This window comes from Hyaena hyaena, unplaced genomic scaffold (genome assembly GCF_003009895.1).
Source record: "Hyaena hyaena isolate Hyena2069 unplaced genomic scaffold, ASM300989v1 scaffold_100, whole genome shotgun sequence".
Taxonomy (NCBI): domain Eukaryota; kingdom Metazoa; phylum Chordata; class Mammalia; order Carnivora; family Hyaenidae; genus Hyaena; species Hyaena hyaena.
This window is the reverse complement of record NW_024080732.1, coordinates 1167425-1186773: the sequence shown is the minus strand read 5'-3', so window position 1 is coordinate 1186773 and position 19349 is coordinate 1167425. Positions and strand designations below refer to the sequence as shown.

The following is a 19349-nucleotide window of genomic DNA, read 5'->3' as shown; positions in this document are numbered from 1 at the left end:
GCAGCCTTGGACCAAACAATGCCCTTCTGCAGCCCCAGGTGCGCCTCACCAACTTAGAAATTCCCCACCCCTTCCCTTGGTGGAGGGGCCTTGCCTTGCCTTTGTCCCAAGCTGACAGGGCTGGCTCTTAATGAGAAATTTACTCTTCTCTGGTGGAAGTGCTTGACGGTTTGATTTTCACATTAAGCCTTTGGTGAGAAATTCCAGTATTCACATATTTTGTGTATTTTAAGCTAACTTGACTCTAATTGTTAACATTGCCAATTCCCATGGAAAGAAAATGTAAGATTATATGCCAGCTCTTATCGCTGGAAACTTCACCATGGGACACAAATCATGAGAACAGGACATATTTCAACAAGGAAGAACACTGAGAAAAATACCAGTTAGATATAATTATACTTCATCAAAGACACAATAAATTGAAGGGGAAGAGATGAAGGAGGCTTGTTATAATCATGTAGCCTTGAGAAGGACTTACCACAAAGAAAACATGCATTTAGGAATGATAATTAAACTGTTGTACTGAGGATATAAGGTTCCATCCATCCATCCATTTATTAATTTATTCTGATTTTCTGCTCTGTTCAGGAAAGGCACAGTACTAATGGCTCAAAGGACAGGACCATGGAGAGGGTGATGATCTCCCCACCCTCAAGGAATTTGCCATTGCCTCTAAATCAGGCTCTGTGCTTGCCATGAGTACTTCTACTGTCCTGTCTGGGAGTTCCAATCTCACTTGATCATGTTCCTGATTCATAAATTGAGCCAGGCTTCCCTCACTCATGTGGTGATTGGGGCAAATGGAAAACAAAAGGCTGAGAAATTCCATTTTGACTGTAATGTAAACTCTCTATCAATTTTGTGCTCCAGGGAGCACCATTACATAGCATGCACTCAGGTCTGTGACTCCTGGTGGTGCGTAAGAGCATGGTTTTTCTTGTACCTGATATTTGAGGACCAAGGGATTTTAGAAAAGTTTGCTATCTTTGGGGATGTGGGAGGGGAGTTCCTTTAAGATTTATTATTATTTTTTATTAAAGTATAACCTACATTAAGGAAAGTGTATAAATGTTAAATATACAACTCAGTGAAATTTTGCATAGCTGTACACTCAGATAACCACCACCCGGATGGAGACAGAGACATCTCCAGCCGCCTTCCACCCCCAAAGTTTTCACTTCCCAGAACCACTTCCCAGGCAATACTCCCTCTCAGAACTATTATTCCAATTTTATCATCATAACTTGGTTTTACTAGTCTTGAACTTCATACACATGGACTATGTTATGAAATATGAACTATGTAATATGTACTCTGTTTACATTGTCTGCTCTTTTGCCACCGTGCTCACATTTGCAAGGCCTCCTTACTGATGTATTTAGCAGTGGTCTGATCTCTTTATTGCTGTGTAGCATTCTACTGAAGGAAAACCTTCCCAATTTATTTGTGCGTTCTCTTGCGGATGGACATTTAGGTTGTTTGCACTTAGGAGTTCTTCTGGCAAAAGCTGCTATGAACATTCTTGTACATGTCTTTTGGTGGATCAGTTTGCTTATTACTCTTGCTGTACATCTAAAAGTTGAATCTGATAGTATGTTTAGATTCTAAAAATGTTCCTTGATAAAACATGCTAGTTTTTAATCTGAATATGTGTACAGATATTTATTAAAGGCAGATCTATCCACAGCCCACAGAAAATGGATTTTTAATTGTGACTGGCTCCAGTCTGGAGACTTGTTTTAAAATCATACAAGGAACAATATCAACATTTATGCTGCATAGTGAACATGATAGGAGTTTGGTGTACTTTGTTCGTTAAAGTTGGTTAGAAGAATACATAGAGCTGGCCCTGGAAAGAATGTGTCTCTTTTGAAAATTACAGCTGGGAGCCAGTGGGACAACATGGTGAAGAGCCTTGAGGTCCTGCTGATCTCAGGAAACATGGAAACTCTGTAAAGGCAGAAACTACAGGCCTTGGTGGCCAGTGGGACGGGAGGCACGCAGATCACCCTGAGGAATCCATCCAGATGAGAATGGGTATGCTGGTAAGAGAAATAAGAAGGGACACCTCAGTGGCTCAGTCAGTTGATGATCCAGCTCTTGATTTCAGCTCAGGGCATGATCCCAGGGTCATGGAATTGAGACTTGTGTCGAGTCCTCGCTGAGCATGAAGCCTGTTTAAGATTCTCTTTCCCAGCCTAAGTGTCCATCAACAGATGAATGGATCAAGAAGATGTGGTTTATCTATACCATGGAATACTACATGGCAATGAGAAACAATGAAATCTGGCCATGTGTAGCAACATGGATGGACCTTGAGGGTGTTATGCTGAGCGAAATAAGTCAGGCAGAGAAGGACAAATATCATATGTTTGCACGTATAGGAGGATTAGGAGGAACTTGACGGAGGAACAAGGGGGAGAAGAAGGGCGGAAATGGTGGGGGAAAGGGAGAGAGGCAAACCATGAGAGATTCTTGAATGCTGACAAAAACTGAGGACTGATGGATGTGGGGGGGAGGGGGGGGTGGGCATGGAGGAGGGCACTTTGGGGATGAGCACTGAGTGTTATGTGGAAACTAATTTGACAATAAAATATTTGTAAAAAAAATAAAGATAAAAAAAAAAAAAGATTCTCTTTCCCTGCCCTTCCCTCCTCTCTAAAATTAAAAAAAGTAGAGAAAAATAAGAAAATCGAGAGAAGAGAGCAGCATCACCCTCCTGAGCACATATCACACACACTGTGCTGATATGCCAACAAAATATATCTTTGTTATTTCTCCATAACCAATCTGAATTTTCACTTGAGACATCACCTTCTGGGTAACAGGAAAGTATGCCTGAGCTTTAAGCTTGCCAAAGAGTAGCATGTCCGTCCCTTGTGGATGATTTGATTTCTTGAACAAATGCTCAGTTTCCGCCTTCTGCCCCCTAGCTGCCTTTTCTCCAAGAGGCATCTAAGATACAGGATAATGGAATTGGCTGGATTGTCAGGGGTCATGATGATCTCATGGAGGTAAAGTTGATTATAAAGTGTATAATCATATAAATTATAGAAAGAATGGTTTGTTTATTTAAAAGAACAGAAAATGCAAGGATAGTCAGGAAGCCTCTGAAAAAGAACAATGGGAGTGGGGAAAACAGGAAAATGCTATAAAATCTCCATAAATAAAACAATGTGGTATTGGCAAATAAATAGACACACAGACCAAGGAACAGACTAGAAAATCTAGCAAAAGATCCAATTGCATATGGTAACTTCGTGTATAATGAAGGAGGCGTCTCGCTAGATGGCGGAGGTAGGGAGTTCCATACTTCCTGAATCTCTAAAACAAAAAAGGGCTGAAGCCAAAGGACTCTGAACCCCAAGAGTCTGGGAGGAAAGGAGAAGGAGTCTGCTAAGAAAACAGCCTCATAGGGGCGCCTGGGTGGTGTAGTTGGTTAAGCGTCCGACTTTCACTTAGGTCATGATCTCACGGTTCGTGGGTTCGAGCCCTGCGTTGGGCTCTGTGCTGACTGCCAGCTTGGAGCCTGGAGTCTGTTTCAGTCTGTGACTCCCTCTCTCTCTGACCCTCCCTTGCTCACGCTGTCTCTCTCTCTCTCCTAGAAATAAATAAAACATTAAAAAAAAGAAAAGAAAACAGCCTCGTAGGTGCATGAATAAAGGAGGCATCTCACAGGCATTTTATTAGGTGGTTTTAGGATAAGGATAGCCATGTGGAAAAAAAATAAAGTAAGACCCATTCTTCACATGGTACATGTAAATTCCAGTCGATCAGAGACTTCGATGTGAAAAATAGAGCTCCACCACTGCTACAAGAAAATATGGGCGAATTCTTGTGTAATGTGTGCAATGAGAAAACTTCCCCAAGATTTTAAATCCAGAAGCAATGAGAAGAGATGAATAAATCTGACTACATAAAAAAAGTTTGCATGGCAAAAAATACCATAAGCAAAGTATAATAGCCTAGGGAAGAATTATAGACAAAAGGATGTTTTTCCTAATATAGAAATAGTTTCTAAATTAAAGAAGAAAAGGACCACAAATCTATAGAAACATGGACTAGAGAAATGAATAGACAAGTTATAGAAAATGAAATCCAATAGCCTTTAACAGTGTTCTCAACCTTGCCTACAATTAAAACTCATTGAGATACCATATCTCTCACTCAGCAGGTTGACAAAAGCCAAAATATCTGACAACATATTCTTTTTTTATTAAAAAAATTTTTTTAACGTTTATTCATTTTTGAGAGACAGAGAGACACAGAGGGAAGGGGCAGAGAAAGGGAGACACAGAGCCTGATGCAGGGCTCAAACTCACCAACCGTAAGATCATGACCTGAGCCAAAGTCCAACACTTAACCGACTGAGCCACCCAATTTCTCCTCTGACAACATATCCTCTTGGCCAAGCTGTGGGGAAATGGGAATTCTTATACGCTGGCTGCTGGTGGGAATGCAAAATGGCATAATTCCTATGGAGGGAAATTTGGCAATATCTAGCATAATTACATATGCATTTATTCACTGACCTGGATTTCCCACTTTTCGGTGTCTATTCTAAAGACAGTGAAGCAAAAATAGGAAAAGATACATACGCAAGGGAAGCTACTCTTGCAGCACCAATTAACAAAAGACTGGCAACAAACCAAGTGTCTTATCAAAATTGAGAGGTATTTTCAAAATGGAGAGGTATTTAAGAGAAAGTGAAAGGAACGGTAAAGATTTCCATATACTAGTACTGCATTGTTATATTTGGATTCTATTGATCAGTGGAAAGTATAAGTGAAGAAATGTTAATATACCATTTAGGCGATAAAGGGGAGAAATATGAATATATATACATGCATACACATATTTTTCTATAGATATATATAAACTTTTATTCTTAAAAATGGAACTATAAACCATAGAAAAGGGGGAGAAATGTTACCGATAGGGGGGTAAAAAGAGAATAGGGTTGAGAAAATAGGTAGAAGGCTAGACTTCCTGGACTGTACCTTGTTTGGTGGATTTGATTTTGAAACCAATTAAAACTTTTATACAATTATTTAAAAGTTAAATTTACAAAGAAAAAAAATCCCTAAAAATTGAAAGCTACCAAACAAATGGATCTAAAAGTGTATTGAGTTGGCAGCATAATGCACAGAAATCAGGTATGTCCAGGGGCTTTATTTCAGAGTAATTTGATTGTGTATCCATAGTCAGATAGATCCTAAAGACAGAAAGAAGTACGCCCCCAACCAAACCCACAAAAAACACAAACAAAACCTGTTTTGAGTAATCATATTGTTGATGATGGTGGTGGTGGTATTATTTTGAGATTGTTGTATGTGGATTATAAGATGAAGCAAACCAGTAATTATAGTGGTATCATTGTGGGGGAAAAAAGGAGAGAGATACAGATGTAAGATTGCAAAACAATGTTAAGTAAAAAACAATGTGCTCCTGAATTTTTAATTTAATTTTTTAAGTTTACTTATTTATTTTGAGAGAGAGCGAGTGGAGGAGGGGCAGAGAAAGGGGAAGACATAGAATCCCAAGCAGTCTCCATGCTGTCAGTGCAGAGCCGATGTGGGGCTCAAACTCATGAACTATGAGATCATGACCTGAGCTGGAGTCAGACACTTAACCAAATAAGCCACCCAGGCACCTCAATGTGCTCCTGAATTTAATATGAATGTATAAATATGAATTCATTGTGTTTTGTATCTGTTTAGAATCTATTTTTTTTTAAGTTTATGTATTTTGAGAGAGTGAGAGTGGAGGAGGGGCAGAAAGAGAGGGAAAAAGAGAGAATCCCAAGCAGGTTCTGTGCTGTCATCACGAACCCTGATATGGGGCTTCAACTCACAAAACCTTGAGATCATAACCCAAGCCAAAGTCAGTTGCTTAACTGACAGAGGCACCCAGGAGTCTCTTTGTGGAATCTATTTCCTAATTCTATCCACTGAAAAGATCTGGGAACAATGATCATTCCATGAAAAGTAGGTACACCTTGCACCCAGATTGTGGCAAATATATAATTTCCTGCTAAAAGGAGCCAGAGGGAGAGTTCATTTATCCAGCCTTTCCTAATCAAGTTGTACCTCATCATAAGCAAATGATTGATGAGGGGACATTTTTCTTTAAAGAAATGATCTAGCTGATCAGTGAAGGAGTAAAAGAATGCATAATTTTTTGCAGCACCTAATTAATTGCTCTCGGCGATGATCACCAACACCTGCCACCAATACTAACAGAGAATGCCTCTTTGCCAGAAGGTCCAGTCTGAATCTGAACAAGCCCTAGATTTAACCACAAATGCGGAGGCATTCAGAGGACTCAGGAGCATGTTAAACTATCCCTTCGAGGTATGACCAGCAAAACTGGAGACTTTGGGTTTCTTTACCAAATAAACCACAAGGGGAAAAATGTGAGGAGAGGGAACCAAAACATTTTTTTTAAATAGGAGACTTTGAACCAATTGTGATGCGTGGATTTTAATTGGATCATGAGTCAAACTGTAAAACAATTAAGGGCAATCAGGACAATTTGAATACTGGTTGGATATTTAATAATTTTGGGGGGGACTGTGGGTGGGGTATAGTGGAAACATGATTAATCACGGGTTGATAACTTGAAGCTGGGTGAGAGGTACACAAAGAATTCACTATACTCATCTGTTTACTTTTGCAGATGTTTGGAATTTTCCATAATAAACAATTGGTTTTGCGAGTCTGCTCTAGATAAGGAGAATTGAATATTATTCTCCTCTTTACATTCCTGCTACAACGATCCTAACCTTCCCAGAGGCAAACGGATGCTCTGAAACCACACACAGGATTGTAATAGAGAAGAGCAACTGACGTATTTCCAAAAATATTATCCCCATTTCAGAACATTTATTTTTGGTGGAAAATGCCAAGTTCCGTCTTATGTGTGTTGGATTCGAGATTCCCAGGCCCAGCAGGAGTTGAAAATGCAGGACCTCTGCCTGGTAGACACATCAGGGCTGACGCTGTGGCTGACATCACCAGCAGAAGAAGTATGGACAGAAAAGGAAAAGACCAGGACTTGAGTAGAGTTTTCCTTCCTTCCTTCCTTCCTTCCTTCCTTCCTTCCTTCCTTCCTTCCTTCCTTCCTCCCTTCCTCCCTCCCTCCCTCCCTCCTTCCTTCCTTCCTTCATTCACTCCTTCATTGAAAAATATATGGGATAAATATGTATGAGGTATTGGGGAAGGAAGGTGAGGTTTATAGAGGAAGAAGGGCACTTCAACAACGATAGGAAAGCATTAAGTTCTGTAATCAAGGTACACAAGAGATGTAGTGGATACAGAAGACCTTTTGAGTTTGTCTGAAGGAGTCAGAGAAATGGTCATGTTTAGAGGCCAGAGCAAAAAGTAAAGCTGAGACCAGTAGCCATGTCTTAGTTCTGGCGAATGAAGATGTTTTTCTTCCTGGTGAAAGGAACATTCTTTTTCTGCTAACTTCCTTCCTTGCTGCTTCCTGGTTTTGAATACAGTATGAGAGGATGATACTTGGAGCAACTGCAGCCATCTTATGACTAGTAGCAAACAAGCATGAGAACAAAACATCAATATATTGAAGATGCTTGAAAGTGCCTGGGTCCTTGATGGCATTGCTGAACTGCTAAGCAAACCCTAAACAGTCTGCCTCTGGACTTGTTGAGAAAATATGAAATGTTCCTACAGTGAAGACACCGTTCGGTTGAATACTCTGTGACTTGCAATGAGGTGAACTCCCAGCCGATGCAGTGTCTCTTCCCTACCAAACCACGAATTACTTGGAGAAGCAGTACAGCATAATGGCTCCAACAAGCCTGTGCTGATGTTAGGAGACTACTAATGACACCAGTGAAAGATGGTGTGGGCAGAGGCCAGACTCCAAAGGAGTGAGTGGGTGGTAAATGTTACCTTCTAGGATGCCGTTGATACACTGAGGAAGAATATAAAAAGAGGTCAGGGTCAAAGCCAAATATGGGTGGAGCCAGAAGGGGGTTAATGAATGTTCTCTCCCTCTGGGTATTCCCTCTCTGGGCTCCTTTTGCTGGGTCCCTTCTCCCACCACACAGATGATGTCTCAGACCCAGCTGCCTCCTGCTTTCACAGCAGCTACAGACCCTCTCTTGTCAGGAAAAGTGAAAACGCAATAGCATCTTGAGAGAGGAGCAGAATCAAGGAAAGAGTTTTTTTTAGGGTGGGAAGATTTGAGCATGTTTTTGGGCTGGCGGGGAGGGAGAAACAAGGTGGGGGGAAAAGGGGTAGTTCAATGGAGCAAGATTGAGGAGGTATTAAAGGATTTTTTTCTTGTGGAAAAAGAAAAGGTAAATTGAAGAGAATCTACAAAGAAACGTTGAGGGGAAGGAAATTCAAAGAATGTTCCTAGCCAACTCAGCCTCAGAAAGTGGTGTAGTAGTTTTGGGGAAATTAAACAGAGCTTGGTCTCTACCGATGCTGTCTGTGGGATCCCCAAGGTCAAGGGCTCTGACTTCAGCCCTCTGTTTTAGTAATGAATTCTGTCTGTGTGAGCAGAATTGCTTAGGCTGAGAGCGGTTGTCCTATACTAGCCTAGTCACTCCTGGACTTGAGACTTGAACTCTGCTGGCAAAGACCTTCAGCACTGTAAGTTTAGTGTCCCTGTTTTCAGAATGATTTGGAAATGAATACTTATGTCAAAGTGCTGCTGTTATCGTCAAACCTGGCCATTTGTGTGTGTTACCTTTGAACACAGTGCTCAGAAAAAATGTTAACTATTATTTTTTTTTAACATTTATTTTTTGAGAGAGAGAGAGAGCATGAATGGGGGAGATGCAGACAGAGAGAGACAGAGGATCCGAAGCAGACTCCATGCTGTGAGCACAGAGCCCAGTGCGGGGCTTGAACCCACGAACTGCAAGATCATGACCTGAGCTGAAATCAAGTCAGTCGCTTAACCGACTGAGTCACCCAGGCACCCCCAAAATCTTAACTATTGTAACTTATTTATTCCACAAAGTCGTTGAGCAATTATTACGTACCTGGTGCTGAGCTCGGTGCTAGGATACACATTGTACTTGTCTTCAGGAGGCTCTTGTTAATGGCACCAGGGTAATAAATGTATGCAGTGGGTAGACGTTTCCATCTGAGAAACTCCAGAGAATCTGGGGTAAAATGCATCTAGAGAATAAAGCCAGGATGGGACTTAATTTTTGTATCAGGAAACGTAACTCCCATCTGGTAGACCAATGTGGTCAGTTCTAGAAAACAAAATCAGAAAGTTGTCCTGTGAATGTGTAATCAGGGTAAATAAATTCCTGTCTGCCCCAAACCTCAGGACGTGACCTTGTTGGGAAAAGGGGTCTTTGCAGATGTGATCAGTTAAGTTAAAATGAGGCCATACTGGATTTAGAATAGGCCCTAAATCCAAAGTTTGTGTTTTTTTTTTTTTAAGTTTATTTATTTTTGAGAAAGAGAGAGGGAGAGGGAGGGAGAGCACACACAAGAAGGGTAAGGGCAGAGAGAGAGAGAGGGAGACACAGAATCCGAAGCAGGCTCGAGGCTCTAAGCTGTTGGGACCTGACGCAGGGCTCAAACCCACACACTGTGAGATCATGACCTTAGCCTAACTTGGCTGCTTAACCTACTGAGCCACGAGGCGCCCCCTCCAGTTTGTGTCTTGGTAAGAAGAGGAGAGGTCACACAGAGAGACGGAAGAGAATCAGAGACAGATGGAGGGACGCAGCTACAAGCCAGGGAATACCCGGAACCACCGGAAGCTGGAAGAGAAAGGAAGGAGCCTCCCCTGGCAGAAGAATGGCCCTGCTAACACTAGGATTTCTGACTTCCAGCCCCTAGAGCTGAGAGACAGTGCATTGTTAAGCCACCTAGTCTGTGGCCGTTTATTACGGCAGCCACAGGAAACTAATACACAGGGCAAGGTGAATCTGTCTGGTGTAAATGGCCTGTGGTTTCTGTTCCAGAAGCCCAGCTGGTGAGCTTCATCATGTGGTTCTACCTGCCAAAGCCGCCACGTTCCTCACGGTGGCTGATTATGGCACCTTCTCCATGCACAGAGCTGGGCTTTACCCTCCTTTTCTTTTTAATGGTTGTTTTTTTTTTTTTTTAATTTGAAGGAGAGAGAGAGACAGCATGAGCAGGGGAGGGTCAGAGAGAGAGGGAGACACAGAATCGGAAGACAGGCTTCAGGATCTGAGCTGTCAGCACAGAGCCCGACGCGGGGCTCGAACCTACAAACTGTGAGAGCATGACCTGAGCTGAAGTCGGACGCTTAACTGACTGAGCCACCCAGGCGCCCCTTTACCCTCCTTTTCGAGGACTTTGGGCTGACCCATCTCTCCAGCTCTTTCTCTTTTTCTTACGGAGTTCAATACAATTGATGTTCCTTCTCTAAATCTCCAGTGAGCCATTTCCACAACGGACCATCTGGGGTTCTCAGATAGCACTTGTTCGAACTGCTTTTAGATTCCTTTTTAATTCACTGACACTTCTGGGGGTGGCCTGCTCCCATCCTCTCGTGTTGGACTGGGGCGTCAGCGTAGGAGGGACGCCTTCGGAAGAGGAGGGGCTCTGGAGAGAGTGGCGCGGTGGGGTCAGGCCAAGATGACTGGAGAATTGGCTTCTACTGGATGAGTGTTGGTTCCCACTCTCGTGGGAAGCCCGTGACTCTGTGGGCTTCAGTTCTTCCCCCTTGTGATTCCTCCCCATGTTCTGTGTCATTTGGATTTAAAAATCAGTTGTGTCCCAATAAACAGGCGACAGAAGCATGAGCCCTTTCCCTGCTGCACTCTACGCCCTGTGAGAGCACAAACTTGCCTCCAGCGCTTTCCTCAGCAGCAGGTGTGACCCCTGACGGACAGCTGTCCGGGTCAAGCCGGCGTCAGAGCTAACCCTGTTGGTGCTGGCCTGCCTTCTTTAGGGTGCCAGCCCCGCGGGTCACAGACTACAGGATATAAAGATTTGTAGTGCCAGGATAGTGCTTTGCCCACACCAAACACTCCGTAAGTGCCTTATGATGACTGAGAACTGTTTTTTTTTTTTTAAAGTTTAATTTATTTTGAGACAGCACGAGTGGGAAGGGGCAGAGAGAGAGGAAGAAAGAGAATCCCAAGCAGTCAGCGCAGGGCCCCGCTCAGGGCTCGAACTCATGAAACTTCAAGATGGTGACCTGAACCAAAACCAGAGATGGGCCCTTAGCCAACTGAGCCACCCAGGCGCCCTGAGAACTACTTTTTACTGTACTTCTTCTTCAGTATTTAGCTCTTAACACCATCACATTGAAACCTTTTGTTAACTGCTGGCACATGGGATGTGCTCCAAAAAAACCTTGGTTTTCTCTTCCAATTATCCTTTTAAATGTATTCTCTGAGGGTAACTGTCCTTGGCCTAGGAGGGGAAATTGGGCAGACCCCTGACTTCTCTGCTGACAACTTAGAGAAAAGACAGCTCTCGGGTCACTGTAGGTTCTCAGAAATGAGAATGCTCGGCCCTACACGTTGGTTACACGCTTCAGCCTTCGCTCAAAGTGAAGACCACCCTCTGCACTCCCACCCCCATGCTACCGAGGACAGGGAGCCTGCTCTTAGGGGAGGGTCTGTGATTTCGGTTACCAGCAGGGAAGAGGAGGGCGGAGGAGAGGCGAGGGGATAGGGTTGGCTTAGCTGGGTGCAGGGCTGTGCTCCCTTCCGGGGGTGGCCGGGAGGTTAGAGGGACGAGCCAGGGCAGCTGACTGCTGAGATCCGTCTGGCCTCAAGAAGCAAGCCCTGTGCCCTGCAGCACGTAATTAGTGCTGAATCAAAGTGCCAGCGCCACCCGGCTCAGCCCCCAAAGCAGAGCAGATGGAGGTAGAGGAGAGCAGCAGGGAGGCTCGTCTCCACCTCTCCCGTGTTCAGCAAGCCCTGCGCGGCTCATGGGGCATTGTGCACCCTGCTCCCAAGGGCTGGGCAGCAGTGAGAGGCACTCGCCTCGAACACAAGATCTCCGGGGGCCCCCAAAACTCAGCGGGTGAGATAAATCTTTTAGTGCAATTGGTTAAAAAAACAAAAATTAATGGAAAAAATCCATGATAAACAAAATGTTACTAATTTTTCCTTTTGCCCCAAGGCTCAATGTGGTTAGCAGAGCTTTTACTGATCCTGTCTTTATAGAAAATTTTGATATTTTGCCCATTCATGGATGTTTTTCATTGATTTTGAGCTTGAGAATTATTGCAATAAAATGTACTCCCCTAATGGGGCGCCTGGGTGGCTCAGTGGGTTAAGCGTCAGACTCTTGGTTTTGGTGCTGGTCATGATCTCGCAGTCTGTGAGTTCAAGCCCCACAGTGGCCTCTGCACCGACAGTGTGGAGCTTGCTTGAGATTCTCTCTCCTTCTCTCTCCCCCTCTCCCTCCCTGGCTTAGACACACACACTCTCTCAAAAATTAAAAATAAATATATTACTCATCTTAAATTGCATTCAGCTATATACAAACACACACACGTGAATATAGGCTAAAAGTGGTATCTGTAGTCTAGTCAGCAGTAATGTTTTTGATGAGGGACCATAAGGCAAGATGAGGGCCAAGCACAAGCTAGCAAAACTGGTCCCCCTCCCAGGGTGAAATATGTGTGACATCCCTCAGGCACTCCTGGCTGCCCAAGAACAGAGGAAAGGACAGAAAACAAATGATTAGAGTCTGATAGACTCAATCTGGTAGAGTCTCCATCAGTTTACAAATAACCTCATCAATAGCCTGATCTCCAGGAACTCCTTACTATCTTAATGATAATGCTTTGTTAGAAGAAAAAACTTTAGCTGGACAATAGCTAGGCTTCTAGTCATCTGTAAACCCTCTTTAGCATGTGGAAATCCCTTTAAGAAACTTTCTCTTGGGGCGCCTGGGTGGCTCAGCCAGTTAAAGCTTCCAACTTTGACTGAGGTCATGATCTTGCTGTTCGTGAGTTCGAGCCCCGCGTCAGGCTCTGTGCTGACAGCTCAGCCTGGAGCCTGCTTTGGATTCTGTGTCTCCCTCTCTCTCTGCTCCTCTCCCGCTCGTGTTCTGTCTCTGTCTCTCTCTCAGAAATAAACATTTAAAAAAAAGAAACTTTCTCTTGATTTTACCTCCCCCAACTATGCAATGGAGAAGCATCGCTCTTCACAACCCCAATGCAGCTCTTTCTGCCCACAAGTCCTGTCCCTGTGCTTTAATAAAATCACCATTTTTGGGACACCTGGGTGGCTCAGTCAGTTGAGCATCTGACTTCGGCTCAGGTCATGATCTCATGGTTCATGAGTTCACGCCCCGTGTCGGGCTCTGTGTCAACAGCTCAGAATTTGGAGCCTGCTTCAGATTCTGTGTCTCCCTCTATCTCTGCCCCCCCTCCACCTGTGCTCTGTCTCTCTCTCAAAAAAAAAAAAAAGTTTAAAAAATTTTTTAAAAAAATGAAATCACATTTTTGCACCAAAGATGTTTTCAAGAATTCTTTCTTGGCCTTTGGCTCAGAATCCCATCATTACCCCAAAACCTCATCATTTTGGTGTCATTTTCCTGGTTTTGTGATTGTAGTATAGTTATATGTCAACCTTGGGGGAATACCATTGTTTGGAACTTCCTGTGAGTCTATAATTACTTAAAAATTTAAAGATAATTATTTGTATAAATTATTTTTTTTGTTGGCACTCTGTTCAGTTTTGAGCCTAAGACAGGAGCCTTGCCCACCTCCCCTTGTCCTGGCCCTGCTTGCTCCGCCATAATCACCGCTCTCAAAATGATGGGGAACATCAAAGAATCTCAGCTCATTTGGTGAATTTACCGAAGCTTCAAGTTTCCCTTTGGGCTGGCCATATGGCCTATGGCCCACAAACACACCCACTTGCCCTCGCCTCCCCTAATTCCATCTAGACCACACTCTCCTCCCCTGTCTGTGCCTCTGTCTCTCAGTAAACATCCTATGTTCAACTTCAGTAAAGATTCCTTGTGGTATAAGCAAATAATGTCCTGACCCGTCTCGATTTAGTTATGTCAGGGTCTACTGTTTTAACAAGTGTCAAGATGACACTTTGTGGAAACCCAAGTAGAGAAGGACGCTCCATGCCAGTTCTTGACTTTGCGTGACTGTTAGAATCTTCTATTCAGCATCACCTGCAAAGGTTATTAGACTTTCAATTCTCAGGGTCCACCCTGGACCTACGAATCAGAAACCCTGGGAGTGGCCCAGCAAACCGTGTTTTGTTTGTTTTGTTTTTCATATTTATTTTTGAGAGAAAGAGTGTGAGCGGAGGAAGGGCAGAGAGAGAGAAGGAGACACACAATCCGAAGGAGGCTCCAGTCCGTAAGCTGTCGGCACAGAGCCCGACGCGAGACTCCAACTCATGAACCGTGAGACCATGACCTGAGCCGAAGTTGGATGCTTAACTGACTGAGCCACCCAGGGAACCCCCTGTTTGAATGGCCCTACAGATGATTTGGCACATGCCGGAGTTGGAAAACCACTGATGTTAAAAATATATAGGCTGTTGGACTCACCCAGAGATCCTGATTTTACTGGTCTGAGCTAGAGTTCTGATACACTGAGAAGGTTCCTCGGTAATTCCAGTGAGTATGGGGGTGGAGTATGGGGGTGGAGGGCGGAGAGCTACCACTCTGTGTCCTTCTACATCCGATTAGCTGAAGCTCTGTTCCTGGTTCTCCAGCAGTGTTTTGCTCTGGGGGTTTCAGAGAAACCAAAGATCTTCCCCAACAGTAGTCTCCTGAGCAAAATAAAATGCTTCATGACTAAGCACCTTAGCCTACTGGGAGGCTCCCTGGATTTGTGAGGATTTTAGTTCACCTATTATTTTTCTTTCTCCTCCTGACTCTCACAGGCCTCTAAATACTCACAATGTAAAAGAACAATTAATTGTTCTCAACCTGGTCTGGAATAGTTCATATTGATGGACTTTGTATCTCCTGGGAATATCATTTGTTCCTGACAAAATGCTTAAAGAAGTTGTCTCATTAAATTCAGAAAAGATTGTCATGTTCTGAGAAACCAGTCACCCACTCAGCTGAGAGTCACATGTCCAGTGATGTTATGACCTTTCTGAATCTGGCCGAGTACAATCATCAACATTTTTCTCACTCCACAGGGTAATGCTATCGAATGCTAACCATGGCTGCGAAAGTGCTGCCCTCTCGGAACACCATCAAAATAAAGCCTTACACCTGTTTCTTACTTGCTCTGAAAAGCTTACTAATACAAACTACGTAAACGTGACAGTCACTGGACATGATTTTACGCAATGCAAACAATACAAGATGTATGAGTGGGAATGATAGCGCTCCGTAGAACTCCATTTCCCAAACATAAACCATTCTAGTGCGGTGTGTGTCCTTCTGGCCATTTCCTATTGTTAAAAAATAAAGTTCAGCCAAGTACATTTGCAGATCTATTTGGCTTTTTCCAGTGATTCACGAATCAGGCAGCATCCCATACAGCAAGTGGAGGGGAGCTCTTGAGGCTTGTACAAAATAGAAGGTTTTTATGGGAAAGAAGGTGGGGCAAAGAGTTAATAGCAAAATAAAAGAAAGGATCGTTTCGGGCAAAGTATCTTCCCCTAAGGGAAAGGAAGAGGGGGTCTTAGGTGGATGACCTCATTTTCCTTTGGGGGCTGGAGAGAGCCCATGTGAGATTACCTCATCGATACTGACCAGAAAATTCCAAATCGATTGGTTTAAAGTTCCACTCCTGGAGAAGCTGAAAGTGCGGTTAGGTCTTGGTGTGCTGTCCTGGGGGCCGGTGACTCCATCTTGGCCTGTAGGTTCTGTTTTTTCAACCCTATTCGCTCATTCATTCAGGAATATCCAGTCACCTATACTGTGTCAGGCCGAGTGCAGGGGATACAGCTGTGAATGAGACCAACCTGATTCTTTACCTCGTGGATCTGTTAGAAAGAAAATCACAGGCTCAGGATGGCATCATAACCAGGGCCCAACGGTGCAGGAACACCTGGCTTGGGGAGAGGGGAGAGGGGGATGGTCCCAAACAGAAGGTTCGGCCACTCACTCACCAAAGGCAAACAGACGGTTGGTGGTGAGGCCAGAAGGGAATGCATCTCTATGAGGCCAACACCTGAAAGACAGTAGACTAGGGTCTCAGAGATTGTCTCCCAAGTGCTGAAAATACTTCCAGGTTTATATAAAGAAAATGTGGGACAAATGTTAGTGGGTACGTGCAGGTGGGCAGTGAAGGCCACGTGAGTTGGTCCTTGCCCCGGGGTCAGTCACGTGGGGCTTGCTGGCTCCAGCAGTCCTTGTTGCTTGAGGGGTAGTTTAGTCCCCATCACGGGATGCTTCGCCCGCAGGGTCCTTTGCCTGACTTAAGAGATAAGCTGGAAAGAACTTAATCAGTTACGAAGAACTGACTGAGGTCAAGATGGAGGCAGTTAAAGTCCTCTCTCAGCATCACTTAGATCAAGCCACCAAACCAGAGCTTCCTAGCGAACCTAATTGCACTTTTAAACTCCTCCAGGAACGCGGTCAGGAATTTTCTGGTTGGCATCAGTGAGGTCATCTGTCACATGCGCCTTCTCCGTCCCCCAAAAGGAGATGAGGTGCGTGATACCTCCCCGTGTTGTTTCCCCTAGGGGAGAGGGAGCTTGCCTAAAACCTTTTTTTCCTTTTGCTTAAGACCTCCTTGCGCCACCCTCCTTCCTATAAAAAACCTTCCATTTAGTAGCCTCAGGAGCTGCCTTCTACTTGCTAGGTAGGGTGTTGCCCCACCCATGAGTCTCTTGAAAAAGCCAATTAGATCTTCAAAGGTACTTGATTGAATTTTGTTTTTTTTTTTTTTAACTTATTTTACCTAAATATAAATGCAAACTCGCATACACAGTTACTAATAAAGAAACGAATTCCTGTCTCAGCTTTCTTTTCCTACTGTGGATTCACTAAGGAAGAGCACAAAAGCCTCCTTTACCAGCTCCTATGGAGGAGGAAGTTTCCAGGGAACAGAGGAGAGAGTCTGGTGGGAGCGGGTGGGGAGGGAGGGAGGAAGGGTGGGAAATGGGGGAAGGGAGACTCCTCCACTCTGAGAGAAGAGAGGAGCACTGAGGTCACTGGAGGTAGCAGTGACCAAGCCCTCCTGCACCCAGCATTCCATGGGGGCCTGATTTCAAGATGGCAGAATACTAGATGTGTCCATTTGGGGGCCTGGTACAGGCCTCCTGCCCCAGCTGGGCATCAAAGCCACCAACCTTTGAAATGGACAGTTTGAGGCTGGGCACTGGACACGTGGCTGGGTAGACTCAAGGGCAGAGCTACTTCCTCAAATTCTCTGGACTGATAAACACCCCAGGACTCCTGCATGGCCTTGAGATAGTAAAAGTGGTGGACACTGTGTATCCTATCATTCTGATCAGTGGAGACTGGGAGACGGATGTAATTTGAGTTAGGAAAATAAAACAATATTTTCTGCATCTAAGTGGTGTGAAGCAAATTTATCTCTATCACACACATACACACACCACACACATATACACACATTCATGCTTGTAACATTCCTCAGTTTCCTCTATTAACTCCGAATTCTGCATTATTCTTTTCACAGCACAGAGAATATAACTGGACTGGGAGCCTTCCTTTGCCAAAGGTAAGTCTTGTGACTAATTTAGTTGGAACTATGCAGCCAGTCCTCAGTAAGAATGCCGAAGTGATTTTCTCAAAAATGAGCTGATCTTATGCTATTTACAAAGCCTGGACTGCCTGGCAATACTTATGATCGTGCGAGGCAGCATAATGTGGTCAGACAGCTTTCTGAAGGTGTAAATTTCCAGAGAGCACTCCCAGGGCCCCTTTGGAAGGTCACAGGGTCACTAAGGGGGTGGAGGGGTGGGGAGGATTGAGGTATCGCTTCCTCAATTAAAGCAATTCTGCTTTTATTTTTTTTTTTTAAGTTTATTTATTTATTTTGAAAGAGACAGTCTGTGTGAGTTGGGGAGGGGCAGAGGAAAGAGAGAGAATCCCAATGCAGGTTCTGCACTCTCAGGATAGATCCCAACGCAGGGCTCAAACCCACCAACCATGAGATCATGACCTGAGCCAAAACCAAGAGTCAGACACTTAACCAAGTGAGCCCCCCAGACCCTCCAGCAATTCTGCTTTTAAAAAGACAAATGATAGGGCGCCTGGGTGGCTCAGTCATTTAAGCATCTGACTTCAGCTCAGGTCATGATCTCACCGTTCGTGAATTCAAGCCCCACATCAGGCTCTATGCTGACAGCTCAGAACCTGGAGCCTGTTTCAGATTCTTTGTCTCCCTTCTCTCTCTCTGCTCTTCCCCTGCTCATTCTCTCTCTCTCTCTCAGAAATGAATAAACATTAAAATTTTTTTAAAGAAAGACAATAGGAAAGATAAATCAGCATTACTGGGTATAATTTACACATGACAAACTGTACCATTTTAAGTGTGAAGTCTGATGAGTTTTAACAGATATGTACATTACCACCACAATCAACATACAGAACCATTCCATTTTCCCCAAAATGGACCAACATTCCCTCAGCCACTTTGCAGTAAGCACTCTAGCCCCGCCCCAGGAAACCACTGATAGGGTTTCTGTCTTTGGAGATTCATTCTGCTTTTTCTAAATTTCCATCTAAGTGGAATCATACAGTATAGCCTCTTTTGCGTCTGGCTTCTTTCACTCAGCATAATTATTTTGAGATTAACCAATGATCTGTGCATATCAGTACTTCATTTACTTTTTATCGCTGAGTTACATTCCTTGAATGGATGTACCACAGTTTGCTTCTTTATTCACCTGTTGATTGTCATTTGGGGTGTTTCCAGTTTTTGTCAATTGTAAATAAAACAACGCATCTCTGCTTTTACATGCTTTATGTATTTGGGTTTGTGTGTATCATTTCAGTTGAAAAAAAAAATATATGGCTTCCAAAGACGGAAGAAAAGGGAGGGAGGGAGGAAGGAAGCCACCAGTGAAACAGAAAAAGCTTAGTCTTTGGAGGCAAGACAGAGCTGGGCTTGAAGGCTGTCTCTGTTTCTGGTTACATCAGCTGAGAAATGACTGTACCTTTTAATGTGTCAGTTCTTTTATTTGTAAAATGAGGACACTACCACACGGGGTTACTGAGAAGACAAAATCCAATGAGATCGCATATGTAAAGTGCGTAGCTGGTGCTCCGAAATGGTGTTTCTCTCTCGTCTTCTTGCCTGGGAGAGAAAGACCAGCTGAAAGAACTCTCTGGCCCCCGTTAGCGCAGCAGACCAGATGTACATGAGTAATTTCTAATCAGTGTCACTCTGAGGCTGCCTGTGAGTTTAGATGATTCAGTCCAAGTTGCATATTGTCTGGTGCAAACTGTGTTCCA

At 44.0% G+C, this 19349-nt stretch overlaps 1 long non-coding RNA gene across 1 annotated transcript; it reads right to left on the bottom strand.

The window, feature by feature from the left end:
• Positions 1-1632: 1632 nt before the first annotated feature.
• LOC120233987 lies at positions 1633-16123 on the bottom strand. The gene is made up of 4 exons (XR_005528959.1): positions 16031-16123; positions 15672-15904; positions 9023-9241; positions 1633-2045 (listed from the first exon to the last, which is right to left on the bottom strand). It is a non-coding gene; the product is annotated as an uncharacterized LOC120233987 (long non-coding RNA).
• Positions 16124-19349: the final 3226 nt, after the last annotated feature.